We start from the raw sequence: 21,325 nt of genomic DNA on the forward strand, positions 1-21,325 counted from the left end.
GCATGTGAATAGGAGAGTACAGATTGAAGATTGCCAAGGGAAGCCTCAGATAACAGGAACATAGGAACATAGGATTTAGGAGCAGGAGTATGCAATTCGACCCTTCGAGTCTGATCCACTGTTTAATAAGATCGTGGCTGATCTGGTTGCAGTCTCAGCACTTTGGTATAGGCCCAAACTACTTAACCTTTCGCAATAGGATAAGCCCTTCATCCCAGTCAGGTGAAACGTCTCTATATTGCTTCCAATGCAATTATATATTTTCCAAATAAGGAGATCAAAACTGTACATAGTATTCCAGATGTGATCTCACAAAAAACCTGTACAGCTGCAATAAAACTTCCCTACTTTTATATTCCGCCCCCTTGCAATAAATGCCAACATTCAATTTGCCTTCCAAATCACTTGCTGCATTTGCATACTAGCTTTTGGGGATTCATGTACCAGGACAGCCAGATACCCTTTACCATCGAGTTCCACAATCTCTCGCCACTTAAATAATATACTGATTTTCTATTCTTCCTGACAAAGGGGACAAATAGACTCCATAAGGATGGCAAAGAGAACTCGATATTGAGTCCCTGATCCTCACAGTGAGGTTGCAACATTACAGCACAATAAAAGATAGGCTGCACATTTTCCACTTAGTCTGGGGATGTTTATTGTGGGTAATCTGCTGTTCCTCTTCTGTACTGCACTATTGAAATAAAATCTTGCATAAAATCAATTTGATAAAATGGGGGGGAGGGGGGGGTGGAAGCATTCGATTTGAGAACTTTTAACAGGAATTTAAGATTACATTCTGGTTACATTCTGGGAGGCCAGTCTGTGATAAATTAATGGTTAACATGTTTGTTTTGTCAAAATTTATTTGGTCAATTTATTAAAATAACAATTTTTTTAAGTAATAAATTGCGATGCTAATCTACTTACAGCATCTCCATGAGAATAAAGAAGAGTGGAATTAACTAATGACTGAGCCATCCTGTAAACATTCATAGGTTAATTGGCGCAATCCGATCAAATTCTTTCTAAGGGCACGATTCACTGGAAAAATTTCTAAGTGTGCTAGCAAGTGGGAATTGTCAATGGTTTTCCGGTGTTTGGCCCAGCGAGGCCGGCAACGCGATTCCACGTTAATTGGTCCACTTAACAAGGCCTCACGGGCTTCTCGCCCTGAATGCCGGCTTGCCAGCTGATTCGCCGGGACTGCGCTCGTCAGCCCCCCGCTATCAAGGTCGAACAGCACTTATGCTGCACTTCCTCAGCCAACCCCAGCCAGCTCGCAACACTGGCGTCGAGGAGACCAGCCCCAAGATTCGGGGACGCAGATCTGGGGAGGCTCCTGGATATGGTGGAGGCCAGGAGGGATGTCCTGTTTCCCCGGAGGTCCAGGAGGGTGAGCCACAAGACAGCCAGTACTGCCAGGGATGAGGTAGTGGCAGCTGTCAGCTCGGTGAGTGTGACCAGGAGGACTGGGTTTCAGTGTCGGAAAAAGGTCAACGACCTATACCGGGCAGCACGAGTGAGTAGATGCCAATGTTCCCCCCCCCCCCCCCCCCAAGGGAGCATCCCCCAAGAGGACCCCCAACCCTCCCTCCATCCCCCTGCTCCTTCAGCACTCCTTCCACTCACCCTCTCGATCCTCCCTCCACCCCAACGCTCCCTTCACACACATCCCTCCCCCACAACTGTGAGCCACGCGTGTGGCTAACGATACACTCTCTGTGGCTCCTCTTGAGAAGCTCTCCCATTATCGGCGGGAGAAGGCCCAGACTGGGGTGGAGTGCCAGACTTGAGAATCCTCGGGCGGGATTCTCCAGTCTCTGATGCCGAAATCGTGTTCAGTAATCGGCCGGAGAATCCCTGTTGGCGACGAAATCGGGGGGGCGGCGCCGCATTCACGATGCTCCGCCCCCTCCAAAGCGGCGTAGCCGTATCAACGGCCTCAGGAAGTTACCTGAGGCCCTCCCCCCCGATGCTCTGCCCCCGATGGGCCGAGTTCCCGACGGCGTGGGTCACTCATACTATTTTTGGCGGAAACTCGACGTTGGGTGAGAGCCAATCCGCAGGCAAAGGGGACTTTGGCAGGGGTCGGGGATACTGTTTGGAGATCGTCCGGGGGTCGTGCGCCTGGCCAAATGGGGGGCACAATTGGCCGGCTGGGTCCGCGCGCAGCTGGCGCCATGTTGCACGGTGCGGCCACTGCAGGCCACCGCCGTGCCCATGCATGGCCACGTACCCGACAATTCTGCAGCCGTATTAGCCTTCCTTCTAGCCCCCTACGAAATGGAGGGTCAGTGGCCGTTTTGCACCAATTTTCGGTCGTAAAATGCCACCGTTCCCACGCCGGCATCAGGACATAGCCCGACAATCGGAGAATCCAGCCCCTGGAGGTGACCGGTGTAGCCGAGGACAGGGCGGTCACCAACGCTGAGGCTGGTGGACATCACAGAGGTGAGGAACCACCGGACTCCACCAGGAGGACCTGTCAAACGCGAGTAGTGATTGACTTGCTGACTGACCCATCCCTCCCAGCTTAATGCTGAGCATCTGGAACAGAGTTACCTGGAGCTGGTGGAGATGATAGGGAGCTGCTGGGACATTCGGAGGCCGATGTCAGCGTCAAACAGCAGATCCATAACCAATTGGAGGAGCCCCAGAGGCTATGGGCATGGGAGATGGCACCGGCAATGAGTGGCAGCAAGGCCAACACTGCTAGGGTGGCGTCCACAGTCGAGAGCCTGGTGGACGACATTGGCACTATTAGTGAAGGCGTCCAAGGTGTTGCGCAGTCAGTGAGGGCCATGGCTGAGGGCCTCAGCACAAAGTCTGCCTTGCTGGGGGATGTCACCCAGGTACCCATGTTCTGCGGGACATGTCCCGCTAGAAGATGTGAATGGCCGCGGTGCTGCGGAGCTTGTCCCATTTGCAGGTGTGGCTTTGGTTCCTACCCGGCATTGCCGAGTCACTGCAAAGCATGTCCCAGTCACTGAGGAGCATTGCCGAGGGCGTCGACACGATGGTGCAGGCCATGGGGAACTGCCAGGGCTGGCAGAGCCAGGTGATGCAGGAGCAGCCATGGGCCGAAACAACTGCCGTCCCAAGATGGCCCCAAGGGCCCTATGGGCACCCATCAGGAGGAGGGGGCACTGAGTGCCAACCCGGACCCGTCCCATTGGGCGGCGACAGTGGCCAGCAGCACTCCCGGGTTCCACCCCTCTGATGAGGCCGAGTCTCGGGTCAGCACACGTGACAGGGTGGCACTGCTGTACATGTGCCGTCGACCAGTGAGCCGGGGCCCCTGGCCCCAGAACCCCCAGAGGACGCCCACCAGGGGCATGGAAGGCCATGGAACGAGCTAAGCAGCTGGCTGCCTCCGCCTCAGATGTGCATCCTGGGGAGACATGTAAACATTGTGATAGAGCTACGATGGAAAAGCATATCGAGGATCACTAAGGGCACCCGGGGTGGGGGGGGGGGGACACAGGATAGTTAGGGGGTGGGTGGCGGGTGAGGGGGTGGGGGGGGTGCTGCACTATCGGGAGAATAGGGACATATATTGAATAATATGCACACTTGTGCACAACCAGTAGGCAGCCTCTGTCACCTTCTTCTGCAATACATCATTGTGTGCTTGTGATGGGTGTGAGGGAGCATTCAGCAGACAGGCAGGGGTCAGATTGAGGACTAGATCGAGGAGCACCAGTACACAGCTGTCTGCGTGGCATCATTATCTCCCACCCCTCAACACAGTCCCAGCATCCTGGATTGATGTAACTGAGACCTTGGGAGGGTGGGAAATGGGGGTGATGGATGAGTAAGGATGCAACAATGAGCCAGGCCACGTGCTAAATGAATACGGCGAGTATGCGGGCATTCCTGGCACTCCGGACATGCAAGACCTTCACCGCTGCTGCCTGTCTTACAGCCTCCTGTTGGGCCTTTGGTTGCTCCCTGGCCTCGTCCTCCAGCCCCTGCTGATCCAGCACTCCTCATCATCCTCGTCCCTCTCCTCCTTTTCCTCCTAGGTGGCCACATGGTCCTCATCACCAACCTCCAGCTCATTGCCCCACTGCTGTGCCAGATTGCGGAGTGGTCGATACATTGGAACCGTATCTGGAGGAGTCCGATACACTGCTCATTGACAACCTGGGTGACTGCACGGGCCTCGTTGTAGCAGGTCACCGCTTCAGCCTCCGGCCTCCGTACCGGCATCAGTAGCCAGGTCTTCAGCAGAAATCCCTTATCCCCCAAGAGCCAACCGGCCATCCTGGGGTGCTCCTCAACGAGGGCAGGGCTGCCCGACTGCCGCAGAATGTAGCTGTAGTACACATTCCCCGGAAAGGGTGCACACACGTGCATTATCTGCATCTAGTGGTCGCACACGAGTTGTATGTTGAGCGAGTGGAACCTTTTTGGTTAACATAAGGCACCCCAGATGGTCCAGAGAGCACAGGGCAACATGCGTGGCATCTATGAGTCCCTGGACCTGGGGCATCCCAGCGATCGCAGGGTAACCTGCTGCCCTTGCATCCTGTTGGGCCTGGTCCATGTCAAAAATGATGTAGTTTTCCACCCAGGCATACAGAGCATTTGTGAGCTGCCAGATGCACTTGTGGGCTGTGGCCTGTGAGAAAATACAACAGGTCCCCATTCGAGCCCTGGATTGTTCCCGTTGCATAAATGTTCAGGGCAGTGGTGACCTTGGCGCCCACCAGGAGCAGGTGTCCTTGTCCTCCATGTGGTGCCAAATCGGCGAGGAGATGGCACACGTGTCGCACTGACTATTTGTTGAGACGGAGCCTCCTGCGACATACGCTATCAATCATCTGTTCAAATGCCCAGCGACGTCTGTGCATCCTGGGCTGTTGTGGAACTCCCCCTCTGGGTCCCTCCCAAGCCTGATGGGCGGCCGAGCCCTCAGGGTGTGAGGAGGGGTCCAGTACATTGGCCACTGCCTCGAACATCTGCAGGTACTGCCCCTGCTGCTTTCTCCGTCGTCTGGCCGCATCATGTAGCACCCGCATCATTAGGGCAACCTCTGCTGCCAACGTCCAAGAACAAGAACAAAGAACAGCACAGGAAGAGGTTCTTCGGTCCTCTAAGTCTGTGCCATCACGTGTCCTACCTAGACCAACTGCCTGTATCCTTCTATACCCCGTCTGTTCATGTGTCTATCTAGATAAGTCTCAAAGGTCGCTAAGGTATCTGCCTCAACCACCTCACTTGGCAGTGCATTCCAGGCCATCACCACCCTTTGTAAAAAACTTCTCCCGCACATCTCTACTAAGCATGTGTGGTGGTATGTGTTCGGGGTAATACAGTACACCACGTGTCGACAGGCTATTGGTGGAGGGATGCCAGGTCCTGATAGGATCTGCCACGTACTGGACTCCACCCAGAAATGCCGGTATAGGAACCCAGTTATTCCCTCCATTTCCCTCAGCAGCTGCATTCTGTAACCACGCTGCTGGGGATAAAGTTCTGCTTAATAAAGCCTTCAATTGACATTACCTCAACCTGTCTCGCGTCATATTGACGGTGCTACAATTTATTAAGCAGAATTTAAATTGAAGAAAACGACGTGGGAACATGGGGCTCCGAATCACCCCGGAGTGCCTGCGCATCGCACCCCAAGCAGCTAACTAGGCCTCTATCTTCAAACAATGGATGGCATGCTTTGAGGGCTACCTCCGAACGGTCCCCGGCACACCGACTGACGAAGTCCGCCAACCACCAGCTCCCCATCCGTCCCGGTGACCGCAACTATACTGCCTTCGAAGCAGACGGGCGGTTATACCACTTTTTAAGGGTTCCATTCGGCGTCACGAACGGAGTCTCGGTCTTCCAACGAGAGATGGACCGAATGGTTGACCAGCACGGTTTACGGGCCACGTTCCCGTATCTCGACAACGTCACCATCTGCGGCCACGACCAGCAGGACCACGACGCAAATCTCCAAAAATTCCTCCAAACTGCTCACGCCCTGAACCTCACTTACAACAAAGAAAAATGCGTGTTCCGCACCGATCGTCTAGCCATCCTGGGCTACGTAGTGCGTAATGGAGTGATAGGCCCCGACCTTGAACGCATGCGCCCCCTCATGGAGTTCCCTCTCCCCCACTGTGCCAAAGCCCTGAAACGTTGCCTGGGATTCTTTTCTTATTACGCCCAGTGGATCCCCCAGTACGCAGACAACGCCCGTGCACTAATCCAGTCAACTACTTTTCCCCTAACGACAGAGGCATGCCAGGCCTTTAGCCGCATCAAAGCGGATATCGCAAAGGCCATGATGCGCGCCATCGACGAGTCCCTCCCCTTCCAGGTCGAGAGCGACGCATCGGATGTAGCTCTGGCGGCCACCCTCAACCAAGCAGGCAGACCCGTGGCCTTCTTCTCCCGAACCCGCCACGCTTCAGAAATCCGCCACTCCTCAGTGGAAAAGGAGGCACAAGCAATAGTGGAAGCTGTGCGACACTGGAGGCATTACCTGGCCGGTAGGAGATTCACTCTCCTCACTGACCAACGGTCGGTTGCCTTCATGTTCAATAATGCACAGCGGGGCAAGGTCAAGAACGACAAGATCTTGCGGTGGAGGATCGAACTCTCCACCTTCAATTATGAGATCGTGTATCGTCCCGGTAAGCTGAACGAGCCATCCGATGCCCTATCTCGCGGCACATGTGCCAATGTACAAGTGGACCGTCTACAAGCCCTCCACGAGGACCTCTGCCACCCGGGGGTCACTCGTTTCTACCACTTCCTTAAGGCCCGCAACCTCCCTCACTCCGTCGAGGACGTCCGAACAGTCACCAGAAACTGCCAGATCTGCGCTGAGTGCAAACCGCACTTTTTCAGGCCAGATAGAGCGCACCTGGTTAAGGCCTCTCGACCCTTTGAACGCCTCAGTTTGGATTTCAAAGGCCCCCTCCCCTCCACTGATCGCAACGCGTACTTCCTGAACGTCGTTGGCGAATACTCCCGTTTCCCTTTCGCCATCCCGTGCCCCGACATGACAGCGTCCACGGTCATTAAAGCCCTCGGTACCATTTTTACACTGTTCGGTTTCCCCGACTATATCCATAGCGACAGGGGGTCCTCCTTTATGAGTGACGAACTGCGTCAATTCCTGCTCAGCAGGGGCATAGCCTCGAGCAGGACGACCAGTTACAACCCCCGGGGGAACGGGCAGGTAGAAAGGGAGAATGGAACGATCTGGAAGGCCATCCTGCTGGCCCTCCGATCTAGGAGCCTCCCAATTTCCCGCTGGCAGGAAGTCCTCCCGGATGCCCTTCACTCTATCCGGTCCCTGCTGTGCACCACCACGAATCAAACGCCTCACGAGCGCCTCCTCCTCTTTCCTAGGAAGTCCTCCTCTGGAACGCCACTTCCGACCTGGCTAGCAGCTCCGGCACCCATTCTGCTCCGGAAACAAGTGCGGGCGCACAAGTCAGATCCGTTGGTGGAACGGGTGTATCTCCTTCACGCCAACCCGCAATACGCCTATGTGGAGTACCCCGATGGCCGACAGGACACGGTCCCCCTGCGAGATCTGGCACCCGCCGGAGCTACCCACACCCCCCCAACGCCAATCACCACCTCCTCACTCCCGCCGGTTCATCCCGCAGCCTCCCCCTTCCCGGGGGGTTTGGTTCTCCTCCCAGACCCGCCCAGGAATAAGGACACAGGGGACAGCGCTACGCTCCCAGAGTCGACGGGACTCGAGCCAGCGACATCACCACCACGCCCGAGACGATCGGAAAGGACGACCAGGGCACCCACCCGGCTCATCGAATCACTTTAACTCTCAACGTTTTCAGTTATTGTGTCTTGTTATAGTTATGGCATCATGCTGACCCTGTTTGGCCCGTTGGCCCAGTTTTCACTAATCCAGCACCGTTCACTGGGGAACAATCAGCAGTGGGGAAACACGGAATGGTTCCCATCCAAAAATCTCTAATTGTGGCACCTGGCTGTTATGCCATTTATGATTAACTGGCTCGAATTTGGATCCTTCCTGCTCTGTACAATGCAAGGCTTCCCAACTAATCCGTGACAGGATGTATGCTCTAAATTTAAAGAACATATATAAAAGCATCCTTGAAGATGCCAAAAATGCAGTTTGCAGTTTATTGTCATACATAGGGGATTAAAACGCTCTCTTGTCTCTTAAACTGATTGTCGATTAAACCTTGTAATTAGAGAATAAATCTTCCTACACATTCAGGAAGCATAGAGGTATCCTCAGCTCAGTGATTTCGCCTTCAGAAATGAAAGAATTCACACAGCTGGATGTTGTCACGCAGGCAGCTGTTTGGAAAAGGAAATGACTGTGAAGTCCTGAATGGAGCGAGCAGCCTCCTTTAGGGTATAAAGCACATAGCAGCTGTCGAAAGCTTTAGCTGACTTTTTACATCGAGCCGTGCAGAGTAATCATGACAACACAAGGGTCTGAATATCGAGCCCCCGTCTGGACACGTCGCTATTTCAGACATGAGCCAGGAAATTATCTCTGGTGTCTTGGACAGCACGGTGGCACAGAAATTAGCACTGCTGCCTCACAGCACGAGGGACCTGCATTCAATTTCAGCCTTGGGTCACTGTCTGTGCGGAGTCTGCACGTTCTCCCCGTGTCTGCATGGGTTTCCTCCCGGTGCTCCGGTTTCCTCCCACAGTCCAAACATGTGCAGGTTAGGTGGATTGGCCATGATAAATTGCCCCTTAGTGTCCAGGGATGTGCAGGTTAGGTTGCACGGTACGGGGATAGGACGGGGTGGATGGGGGAGTGGGCCTGGGTTGGGTGCTCTTTCGGAGGGTCGGTGCAGACTCGATGGGCCAAATGGCTTCCTTCTGCACTGTAGGGATCCTCTATTGACCCTCAATCGACATCACAAAAACATTGTTGTGTGGGCGAGTTTGTTGTGTGAAAACTGGCTGCCGTGTTTCCTACATTACAATAGTGACTGCACTTCAAATAGGTACTTCCTTGCTGTAAAACTGTTTTCAACATCCGGAGGCTGTGAAGGGTGCTGTATCAATGCAAATCTTTTCTTTTTCTTTTTAGTCTGTATCTGAATTAGATATGACTACGTCTATGACTCAGTACAGATTTTTATATAGCTTGCTCTGAACTGTAAAAACAGTTCAGAGTTGGAATGAAATGAGATAAATATACACTAAATTTTTCAACAGAAAAGAGCCCAACTCGACATGTATAAATATCTGATATTCACTTTGTTCATGCTCATTATTTCCCTGAATTCTCAACCAGATGAATTTTGCAGAGATTAGGAGATTTTTATTTTCTCTCAGAGGTTCGTGTGTCTTTGGATCCTTTGCCTCAAACGTCAGTGGAAGCAGAGTCTTGAATATTGTTAAGGCAAAGGTGGATAGATTATTGATCAACAAGGGGGTGAAAGATTATCGGGGGTAGGCGGGAACATGGAGTTGAGGTTACTATCTGATCAGCCACGATCTTATTGAATGGCGGAGCAGGCTCGAGAGGCCGAGTGGCCTACTCCTGTTCCGAATTCGTACATTCATATTTGAAGCAGTGGTGACAGTATAACAAGGCCTTTCATCATTATGATTACTAAATCAGTAATCCAGAGAACCAGGCCAATGTTCTGGGAATATGAGTTCAAATCCCACCATAGTGACTGACTGAATTTAAATTCAAGTGAAAGCTAGTCTCTGTTAATTGATGACTGTGAGAACTGTCATCAATGGTCATTAAAAACCCGTCTGGTTCACCAATGTCCTTTAGGGAAGGAGATTTGTCACCCTTACATGGCTTGGCCGACATGTGACTCCACAGCAATCTGGTTGTCTCTTAACTGCCCTCTGAAATGGGCAGCATGGTAGCACAGTGGTTAGCACTATGGCTTCACAGCGCCAGGGTGCCAGGTTCGATTTCCAGCTTGGGTCACTGTCTGTGCGGACACTGCTTGTTCTCCCCGTGTCTGCGTGGGTTTCCTGCGGGTGGTCCGGTTTCCTTCCACAAGTCCTGAAAGACGTGCTGTGAGGTAAATTGGACATTCCGAATCTTCCCTCCGTGTACCCGAACAGGCATCAGAATGTGGTGACTAGAGCTTTTCACAGTAACTGGTTTAGTACAGGGCTAAAGAGCTGGCTTTCAAAGCAGACCAAGGCAGGCCAGCAGCATGGTTCAATTCACGTACTAGCCTCCCCGAACAGGCGCTGGAATGTGGCGACTAGGGGCTTTTCACAGTAACTTAATTTGAAGCCTACTTGTGACAATAAGCGATTTTCATTTCATTTCATTTTCATTTCATTTCATTTCAAGACCCAAGAAAGCTGAGAGACCCAGGCCAAGGTGAGTTATGGTAGGAGGAGGTTTTCGGGGTGAGATTCGCAAGGGAGGGGATAGGAGGGTTGGCAGCAAGGGTATAGGCTATGTTTCTCAGCACTCCAACCCCTTCAAAATATTGGGCCCTCGATTAGGCACTTGCATGCCTTTGAACAAGGTACCCTACTCCAGACGCCCGCCAGCCACTTTGACAAGGTCTGCTTTTCAGGCTTCCTACATGACGAGACCCCGTCTGTCATTGGGTGAATACTCAGTTGAGGGCTTCAATTGGTGGTGGCTCCGGAAGGCAACCCACGAGCCTTTCCCACATGGACCAAATTGCGGGAGAGGCAGCAGATCGCCAATCACTACCCTCCCACCCAATTTACTGCCCCTCTATGACCAACCAAACCCATCTCAGAAGGAGGGCATTAAATTCCGCTCTCAACCTTGCCTCTTTTTTACTAAAATAATTTCCACTACTGAAAATAAAAGGCACAATTTTTTCCAGCACACTTCAATTGCTGAAGAATCTACGAGTCCTATTCTGAATCGCCAGTTTAGTTCTGGACGTAATCTTGGTAAAGGAGTTAAAGATTCTCATGAAACCTGCCATGCTGACAATCGTTAAAGACAGTTAAATGACCTGCTCACTTTTGCAAGCACGGGTGCCTGGCATTTTGATATCTTGTACTTGAACTAAAATCCTCTCCTAGCTAGCAATGACCAGCTGATTCGGAGAAAACTAGTTGTCACAGAGGTTTTTTAACTGTTGAAAGTAAGATCAGCCTTTAAGTCTCTCTTTCACCTGAAGACAACCTTTGAAGGAGATTTTCTGAGCGTCTAAGAATTCACCAAATCTATCAACATTTATTCTGGAAATTCCCTGAGGACTTCACCTGGAAAGTGCAAGTGCTGTGCCTATTGGACAACTTTCAGGGGTAATCTGGAGAAAGGGTGGGGGATTGGAGAAGAGGCACAGAAACACCCAGTAGTTGCTGGGAAGAGGACATGTGGCCAAGGAGTATGAGGGGACATCTGTTTCCCTGTGCAGGTTTGTCATCCTCTGGACCTCCTCCACTAGGACCTCCAATACTGCATTCCAGAACCTCACTCCCTGAGCCAATCTGCAAAGTGCTGCTGTATTGCCGTACCATCAGCATTTTGTGCCTGTTTTCACTCTTTCAGCAAAATGACCCCAAAGTCCTGTAACAGGAAGTGTCACTCAAAAACTGTTTGACTTGTGCATGTCCGCCACCTTGTGGTTACTGGGCATCATTGCAGGTTTAAAAAATGGATCAAACAATCTCGGGCACTGATCATGATCAAGGTCAAAACCCTTTCTGGTTTACAGGTGGAAAGAAAGGAGAGTAAATTTACATTTTTTTAAATAAATTTAGAGGACCCAAGTATAATTTTTTTAAATTAAGGGCAATTTCGCTTGGCCAATCCACCTACCCTGCATATTTTTTGGGTTGTGGGTGTGAGACCCATGCAGACACGGGGAGAATGTGTAAACTCCACAATGGACAGTGACTTGGGGCCGGGATCGAACCTGGGTCCTCGGCGTTGTGAGGTAGCAGTGCTAACCACTGCGCCACCGTGCCGCCCAAAATTTACATTTCTAGAGCACCTTCCACAACATCAAAAAGTTGCAAGGTGCTTTAAGCCAATAAATTACTTCAGGAGTTTAGTCAAGATGTCAATGATTGATTGATTGATTGATTTGATTTATTGTCATATGTACCGAAGTACAGTGAAAAGTATTTTTCTGCGGCCGAGGAACGTACACAGTACATACACAGTACATCCACGAAGGGACAGGCCATTCTGGACTTAGTGTTATGTAATGAGCCAGACTTGATTAAAGATCTTAAAGTAAGGGAGCACTTAAGAGGCAGTGATCATAATATGGTAGAATTCAATCTCCAATTTGGAAGAAAGAAGGTAGAATCAGATGTAAAGGTGTTACAGTTAAATAAAGGTAACTACAGGGACATGAGGGAGGAACTGACAAAAATCGACTGGGAGCAGAGCCTAGTGGGAAAGACAGGAGAACAGCAATGGCAGGAGTTTCTGGGAGTAATTGAGGATACAGTACAGAGGTTCATCCCAAAGAAAAGAAAGGTTATCAGAGGGGGAGTTAGGCAGCCATGGCTGACAAAGGAAGTTAGGGAATGCATCAAAGCAAAAGAGAAAGCCTATAATGTAGCAAAGAGTAGTGGGAAGTCAGAAGATTGGGAAGGCTACAAAAACAAACAGAGGATAACAAAGAGAGAAATAAGGAAAGAGAGGATCAATTATGAAGGTAGGCTAGCCAGTAACATTAGGAATGATAGTAAAAGTTTCTTTAAATACATTAAAAACAAACGGGAGGCAAAAGTAGACATTGGGCCGTTCCAAAATGACGCTGGTAATCTAGTGATGGGAGACAAGGAAATAGCTGAGGAACTAAATAAGTACTTTGCGTCAGTCTTCACAGTAGAAGACATGAGTAATATCCCAACAATTCAGGAGAGTCAGGGGGCAGAGATGAATATGGTAGCCATCACAAAGGAGAAAGTGCTAGAGAAACTAAGAGGTCTAAAAATTGATAAATCTCCAGGCCCAGATGGGCTACATCCCAGAGTTCTAAAGGAGATAGCTGAAGAAATAGTGGAGGCGTTAGTTATGATCTTTCAAAAGTCACTGGAGTCAGGGAAAGTCCCAGAGGATTGGAAAATCGCTGTTGTAACCCCCCTGTTCAAGAAGGGAACAAGGAAAAAGATGGAAAATTATAGGCCAATTAGCCTAACCTCGATTGTTGGCAAGATTCTAGAATCCATTGTTAAGGATGAGATTTGTAAATTCTTGGAAGTGCAGGGTCGGATTAGGACAAGTCAGCATGGATTTAGTAAGGGGAGGTTGTGCCTGACAAACCTGTTAGAGTTCTTTGAAGAGACAACAAATAGGTTAGACCAAGGAGAGCCAATGGATGTTATCTATCTTGACTTCCAAAAGGCCTTTGATAAGGTGCCCCACGGGAGACTGCTGAGTAAAATAAGGGCCCATGGTATTCGAGGCAAGGTACTAACATGGATTGACGATTGGCTGTCAGGCAGAAGGCAGAGAGTTGGGATAAAAGGTTCTTTTTCGGAATGGCAACCGGTGACGAGTGGTGTCCCGCAGGGTTCAGTGTTGGGGCCACAGCTGTTCTCTTTATATATTAATGATCTAGATGACGGGACTGGGGGCATTCTAGCTAAGTTTGCCGATGATACAAAGATAGGTGAAGGGGCAGGTAGTATTGAGGAGGTGGGGAGGCTGCAGAAAGATTCAGACAGTTTAGGAGAGTGGTCCAAGAAATGGCTGATGAAATTCAACGTGGGCAAGTGTGAGGTCTTGCACTTTGGAAAAAAGAATAGAGGCATGGACTATTTTCTAAACGGTGAAAAAATTCATAATGCTGAAGTGCAAAGGGACTTGGGAGTCCTAGTCCAGGATTCTCTAAAGGTAAACTTGCAGGTTGAGTCCGTGATTAAGAAAGCAAATGCGATGTTGTCATTTATCTCAAGAGGCTTGGAATATAAAAGCAGGGATGTACTTCTGAAGCTTTATAAAGCACTAGTTTGGCCCCATTTAGAATACTGTGAGCAATTTTGGGCCCCACACCTCAGGAAGGACATACTGGCACTGGAGCGGGTCAAGCGGAGATTCACACGGATGATCCCAGGAATGGTAGGCCTAACATACGATGAACGTCTGAGGGTCCTGGGATTATATTCATTGGAGTTTAGGAGGTTGAGGGGAGATCTAATAGAAACTTACAAGATAATGAATGGCTTAGATAGGGTGGATGTAGGGAAGTTGTTTCCATTAGCAGGGGAGACTAGGACCCGGGGCACAGCCTTAGAATAAAAGGGAGTCACTTTAGAACAGAGATGAGGGGAAATTTCTTCAGCCAGAGAGTGGTGGGTCTGTGGAATTCATTGCCACAGAGGGCGGTGGAGGCCGGGACGTTGAGTGTCTTTAAGACAGAAGCTGATAAATTCTTGATTTCTCGAGGAATTAAGGGCTATGGAGAGAGAGCGGGTAAATGGAGTTGAAATCAGCCATGATTGAATGGTGGAGTGGACTCGATGGGCCGAATGGCCTTACTTCCGCTCCTATGTCTTGTGGTCTTATGGTCTTATATATGGTAGACACAAGAATAATCAACAGAGAACATTGACAAATGGTACATCGACAAAACAGTGTAGGAAATGTGGCAGAAACCTGCACACATGCAATGTGGCAATGACCAGTTCATCTGTTTTTGTGATAATATAGGGATGAATATTTTCCAGGACACTAGGAATAACTCCCCTGCTCTTCTTTCAGACAATGCCAAGGTATCTATTATGCACACCTCACAGAGCAGGTAATTGGTACCTCTAACAGTGGAGCACTCCCTCAGTATCACACTCCTGTGCCAGCCTAAATTATTGTGCTCAAGTCACAGGAACCCGAGCCCACAGCCTTGTACCACTGCAGTGAGAATGCTGTCGACTGAGACACAGATGACACCTAAATGGCTGATGTTTCTTTACCCCCAACTCCTTGTCTCACAAACATAGAACATAGAACATAGAACATAGAAAATACAGCACAGAACAGGCCCTTCGGCCCACGATGTTGTGCCGAACCTTTGTCCTAGATTAATCATAGATTATCATTGAATCTACAGTGCAGAAGGAGGCCATTCGGCCCCCTGAGTCTGCACCAGCTCTTGGAAAGAGCACCCTACCCAAACTCAACACCTCCACCCAACACCAAGGGCAATTTGGACATTAAGGGCAATTTATCATTGGCCAATTCACCTAACCCGCACATCTTTGGACTGTGGGAGGAAACCGGAGCACCCGGAGGAAACCCACGCAGACACGGGGAGGACGTGCAGACTCCGCACAGACAATGACCCAAGCCGAAATCGAACCTGGGACCATGGATCTGTGAAGCAATTGTGCTATCCACAATGCTACCGTGCTGCCCTTAAGAACAAATAAATCTACACTATATAATTTTCCCGTAATCCATGTACCTATCCAACAGCTGCTTGAAGGTCACTAATGTTTCCGACTCAACTACTTCCACAGGCAGTGCATTCCATGCCCCCACTACTCTCTGGGTAAAGAACCTACCTCTGATATCCCTCCTATATCTTCCACCTTTCACCTTAAATTTATGTCCCCTTGTAATGGTGTGTTCCACCTGGGGAAAAAGTGTCTGACTGTCTACTCTATCTATTCCCCTGATCATCTTATAAACCTCTATCAAGTCGCCCCTCATCCTTCTCCGCTCTAATGAGAAAAGGCCTAGCACCCTCAACCTTTCCTCGTAAGACCTACTCTCCATTCCAGGCAACATCCTGGTAAATCTTCTTTGCACCTTTTCCAGAGCTTCCACATCCTTCCTAAAATGAGGCGACCAGAACTGTACACAGTACTCCAAATGTGGCCTTACCAAAGTTTTGTACAGCTGCATCATCACCTCACGGCTCTTAAATTCAATCCCTCTGTTAATGAACGCGAGCACACCATAGGCCTTCTTCACAGCTCTATCCACTTGAGTGGCAACTTTCAAAGATGTATGAACATAGACCCCAAGGTCTCTCTGCTCCTCCACAATGCCAAGAACTCTACCGTTAACCCTGTATTCCGCATTCATATTTGTCCTTCCAAAATGGACAACCTCACACTTTTCAGGGTTAAACTCCATCTGCCACTTCTCAGCCCAGCTCTGCATCCTATCTATGTCTCTTTGCAGCCGACAACAGCCCTCCTTACTATCCACAACTCCACCAATCTTCGTATCGTCTGCAAATTTACTGACCCACCCTTCAACTCCCTCATCCAAGTCATTAATGAAAATCACAAACAGCAGAGGACCCAGAACTGATCCCTGCGGTACACCACTGGTAACTGGGATCCAGGCTGAATATTTGCCATCCACCACCACTCTCTGACTTCTATCGGTTAGCCAGTTCGTTATCCAACTGGCCAAATTTCCCACTATCCCATGCCTCCTTACTTTGTGCAGAAGCCTACCATGGGGAACTTTATCAAATGCCTTACTAAAATCCATGTACACTACATCCACTGCTTTACCTTCATCCACATGCTTGGTCACCTCCTCAAAGAATTCAATAAGATTTGTAAGGCAAGACCTACCCCTCACAAATCCGTGCTGACTATCCCTAATCAAGCAGTGTCTTTCCAGATGCTCAGAAATCCTATCCTTCAGTACCCTTTCCATTACTTTGCCTACCACCGAAGTAAGACTAACTGGCCTGTAATTCCCAGGGTTATCCCTAGTTCCTTTTTTGAACAGGGGCACGACATTCGCCACTCTCCAATCCCCTGGTACCACCCCTGTTGACAGTGAGGACGAAAAGATAATTGCCAACGGCTCTGCAATTTCATCTCTTGCTTCCCATAGAATCCTTGGATATAACCCGTCAGGCCCGGGGGACTTGTCTATCCTCAAGTTTTTCAAAATGCCCAACACATCTTCCTTCCTAACAAGTATTTCCTCGAGCTTACCAATCTGTTTCACACTGTCCTCTCCAACAATATCGCCCCTCTCATTTGTAAATACAGAAGAAAAGTACTCATTCAAGACCTCGCCTATCTCTTCAGACTCAATACACAATCTCCCGCTACTGTCCTTGATCGGACCTACCCTCGCTCTAGTCATTCTCATATTTCTCACATATGTGTAAAAGGCCTTGGGGTTTTCCTTGATCCTACCCGCCAAAGATTGTTCATGCCCTCTCTTAGCTCTCCTAATCCCTTTCTTCAGTTCCCTCCTGGCTATCTTGTATCCCTCCAATGCCCTGTCTGAACCTTGTTTCCTCAGCCTTACATAAGTCACCTTTTTCCTCTTAACAAGACATTCAACCTCTCTTGTCAACCATGGTTCCCTCACTCGACCATCTCTTCCCTGCCTGACAGGGACATACATATCAAGGACACGTAGCACCTGTTCCTTGAACAAGTTCCACATTTCACTTGTGTCCTTCCCTGCCAGCCTATGTTCCCAACTTATGCACTTCAATTCTTGTCTGACAACATCGTATTTACCCTTCCCCCAATTGTAAACCTTGCCCTGTTGCACGTACCTATCCCTCTCCATTACTAAAGTGAAAGTCACAGAATTGTGGTCACTATCTCCAAAATGCTCCCCCACTAACAAATCTATCACTTGCCCTGGTTCATTACCCAGTACTAAATCCAATATTGCCCCTCCTCTGGTTGGACAATCTACATACTGTGTTAGAAAAGCTTCCTGGACACACTGCACAAACACCACCCCATCCAAACTATTTGATCTAAAGAGTTTCCACTCAATATTTGGGAAGTTAAAGTCGCCCATGACTACCACCCTATGACTTCTGCACCTTTCCAAAATCTGTTTCCCAATCTGTTCCTCCACATCTCTGCTACTATTGGGGGGCCTATAGAAAACTCCTAACAAGGTGACTGCTCCTTTCCTATTTCTGACTTCAACCCATACTACCTCAATAGGGTGATACTCCTCGAACTGCCTTTCTGCAGCTGTTATACTATCTCTAATTAATAATGCCACCCCCCCACCTCTTTTACCACCCTCCCTAATCTTATTGAAACATCTATAACCAGGGACCTCCAACAACCATTTCTGCCCCTCTTCTATCCAAGTTTCCGTGATGGCCACCACATCGTAGTCCCAAGTACCGATCCATGCCTTACGTTCACCCACCTTATTCCTGATGCTTCTTGCGTTGAAGTATACACACTTCAACCCATCTCCGTGCCTGCAAATACTCTCCTTTGTCAGTGTTCCCTTCCCCACTGCCTCATTACATGCTTTGGCGTCCTGAATATCGGCTACCTTAGTTGCTGGACTACAAATCCGGTTCCCATTCCCCTGCCAAATTAGTTTAAACCCTCCCGAAGAGTACTAGCAAACCTCCCTCCCAGGATATTGGTGCCCCTCTGGTTCAGATGCAACCCGTCCTGCTTGTACAGGTCCCACCTTCCCCAGAATGCGCTCCAATTATCCAAATACCTGAAGCCCTCCCTCCTACACCATTCCTGCAGCCACGTGTTCAACTGCACTCTCTCCCTATTCCTAGCCTCACTATCACGTGGCACCGGCAACAAACCAGAGATGACAACTCTGTCTGTCCTGACTTTCAACTTCCAGCCTAACTCCCTAAACTTGTTTATTACCTCCACACCCCTTTTCCTACCTATGTCGTTGGTACCAATGTGCACCACGACTTCTGGCTGCTCCCCCTCCCCCTTAAGGATCCTGAAGACACGATCCGAGACATCCCTGGCCCTGGCACCCGGGAGGCAACATACCTTCCGGGAGTCTCGCTCGCGACCACAGAATCTCCTATCTATTCCCCTAACCATTGAATCTCCTACAACTATTGCTTTTCTATTCTCCCCCCTTCCCTTCTGAGCCCCAGAGCCAGAGCCAAACAAATCCATTGAGAGCATATCGACTGCCAGAATGTCCAGAAATCAATGATAGAGGGAACGGTTTGGGTCTTAACATTTGCTCCTTAGATTGAACCTAACCACCGTGTAGTTTGTTGTAATTTTTCTGTGTTAGATTACGTGAATCTATCTTCGGTTGATAACTGACAATTGGTTAAGCCTGGCTGTTGACTCAATGAAAAGTATATAGAGCTGTAGGGAGAGCTGGAATCAGCAGCATGGAGTGGACATTTTAAAACACTGTGCATGAAACCTGTCACACAAATAGGCTGGATTTTCTTGTCGCGCTATCGGCGGGTGTCATCATGGATAGGACAGGAAAGTTTTGTTGGCGGAGCCAGAAAATCCTGCCCATAGAAAACAGTATCACCTCTGCATTGATCTGAGATATGGCCGCGATTTACCGGCCTCATTGTGCCCAACTTGGTGACGCGAAGCGGCCTCTCGCGAGATTTGCAAAGCTCAAAACATCTCACGAGATTCAGCAGTATCTCATGTGACGTCACGCTCTGGATGTCGCCCTCACTTGGAAAGATCCAGATTAACATATTTAAGTGAGCCATAAGGCTCATTTAAATATGCCTGCGCTGAATTCTCCCAGTGCCCGAGTTCTAACGGCCATGCCTGGGAGACCTCGCCAGGTTGCCTGTTGCAGGGATTGGACCTGGGTACCTTTTCCACAAGAGGCGAGTGGAAGCTTGATTGGCTATGTTAAATTGCCCCTTGTGGTAGTCGGTATTAGGTGCATTACGGTACCTAGGTTGAGGCGGTAAGATCATTGGTGTGGGAGGTACCTGAGACAGGAAGATCATTGGTGAAGCCTGCCTGCTGGTTCCGCCCAGTAAGGCGGAGTATAAGAGTCTGTGTCTCGCTAGCAGCTGCATTCTGTACCTGCGCTGTTGGAGGAAACATCTTGTCCAATAAAGCCTTCAATTGTCATCCAATCTCGCTTCTGGGGTCATTGATCGAGCATCAATTTATTGGACTAGATTATAAAGAATGGAGCTCCGAGTCAAGCCGGAGTGTCTGCAACTCAGCCCCCATGCGGAAAACTCAGCGGCAACCTTCAAACACTGGCTGGCGTGCTTCAAAGGGTACCTCAGGACGGCCACAACTGCACCCACGGAGGACCAGAAACTGCAAGTTCTCCACTTGAGGGTGAGCCCAGAGATCTACACCCTCATCGAGGATGTGGAGGATTTCGAAGCCGGGATGGCCCTGTTGAAAGGACACTACATTGGCCCAGTAAACCAGGTTTACGCCGGATATCTGCTAGCGACTAGGCGACAAATCCCAGTGGAATCGCTGGATGAATTCTACCACGCGATCCTGGTACTAGGTAGGAACTGCGACTGCCTGCAAGTTTCAGCCAGCGACCACACAGAACTTTTAATCCGGGACGCATTCGTTGCAGGTATGCCGTCCTCCCAATCCGTCAGCGGCTGCTGGAGAAAGAGACACTAGGCTTCAAGGAGGCACGGGCCCTTGCTAGCTTCCTGGATGTGGCCTCCCGAAACGCCCGCACGTACGTTCCCGACCGCGCGGCAGCCCCTTGGGCAGTGTGGAACCCACCCACGGCCGACACCGATGCACCCCCATCCCCCCACAAGCTTGTGCCGCGCAGATACCAGATAACCCCGGGGGGGCCCCGCTGTTATTTTTGTGGGCAAGTCAAGCACCCCCGGCAGCACTGCCCGGGCTGCTCCTCCACCTGCAAAGGTTGTGGCAAAAAGGGCCATTTTGTGGCGATATGCCAGGCCTGGGCGGTCGCCGCTGTCTCCGGGGGCGAACCGAGGCCGCCACCACAGCTCTCTCCACGGGCCACGTGCGGGCCACGGGTGCCGCCATCTTCATTTTCACGAGCCATGTGCGGGCCCTGGGCGCTGCCATCCTGTTCCCCAGGGACCACATGCGATGCGTGGGTGCCGCCATCTTGCCCACCCCCAGCCATGTGCGAGCCATGGGCGCCGCCATCTTGGCTGGAGTCTGAGGACCCCGATTCGGATGACCATACACCGCCCGAGGAAAATCTTCAACTTTTACCACGACTCGCCTAGGTGACCTGGACCAGTCTCGGCCCCGAACGCTCTCGACTGCAACGACGACCCTGCTCATCAACGGGCGCAAAACATCCTGCCTGATCGACTCCGGGAGCACAGAGAGCTTCATACACCCCAACACGGCAAGGCGCTGTTCTCTTCCCATACACCCAGTTAACCAAAGAATCTCCCTGACCTCCGGGTCTCACTCGGTAATGATCAAGGGGTTTTGCGTAGCGAACCTCACGGTCCAGGGAAGAGAATTAAAAGGTTTACGACTCTAATTCCTCCCTCACCTCTGCACTGCTACGCTCCTGGGATTGGACTTCCAATGTAACCTCCAGAGCTTAACCTTTAAATTCGGCGGCCCTATACCTCCGCTCACTGTCTGCAGCCTCGCGACCCGCCTTCCCTTTTTGTGAACCTCACCCCGGATTGCAAACCCGTCGCCACCAGGAGCACACGGT

The sequence above is a fragment of the Scyliorhinus torazame genome, chromosome 1 (genome assembly GCF_047496885.1).
Source record: "Scyliorhinus torazame isolate Kashiwa2021f chromosome 1, sScyTor2.1, whole genome shotgun sequence".
Lineage (NCBI taxonomy): Eukaryota > Metazoa > Chordata > Chondrichthyes > Carcharhiniformes > Scyliorhinidae > Scyliorhinus > Scyliorhinus torazame.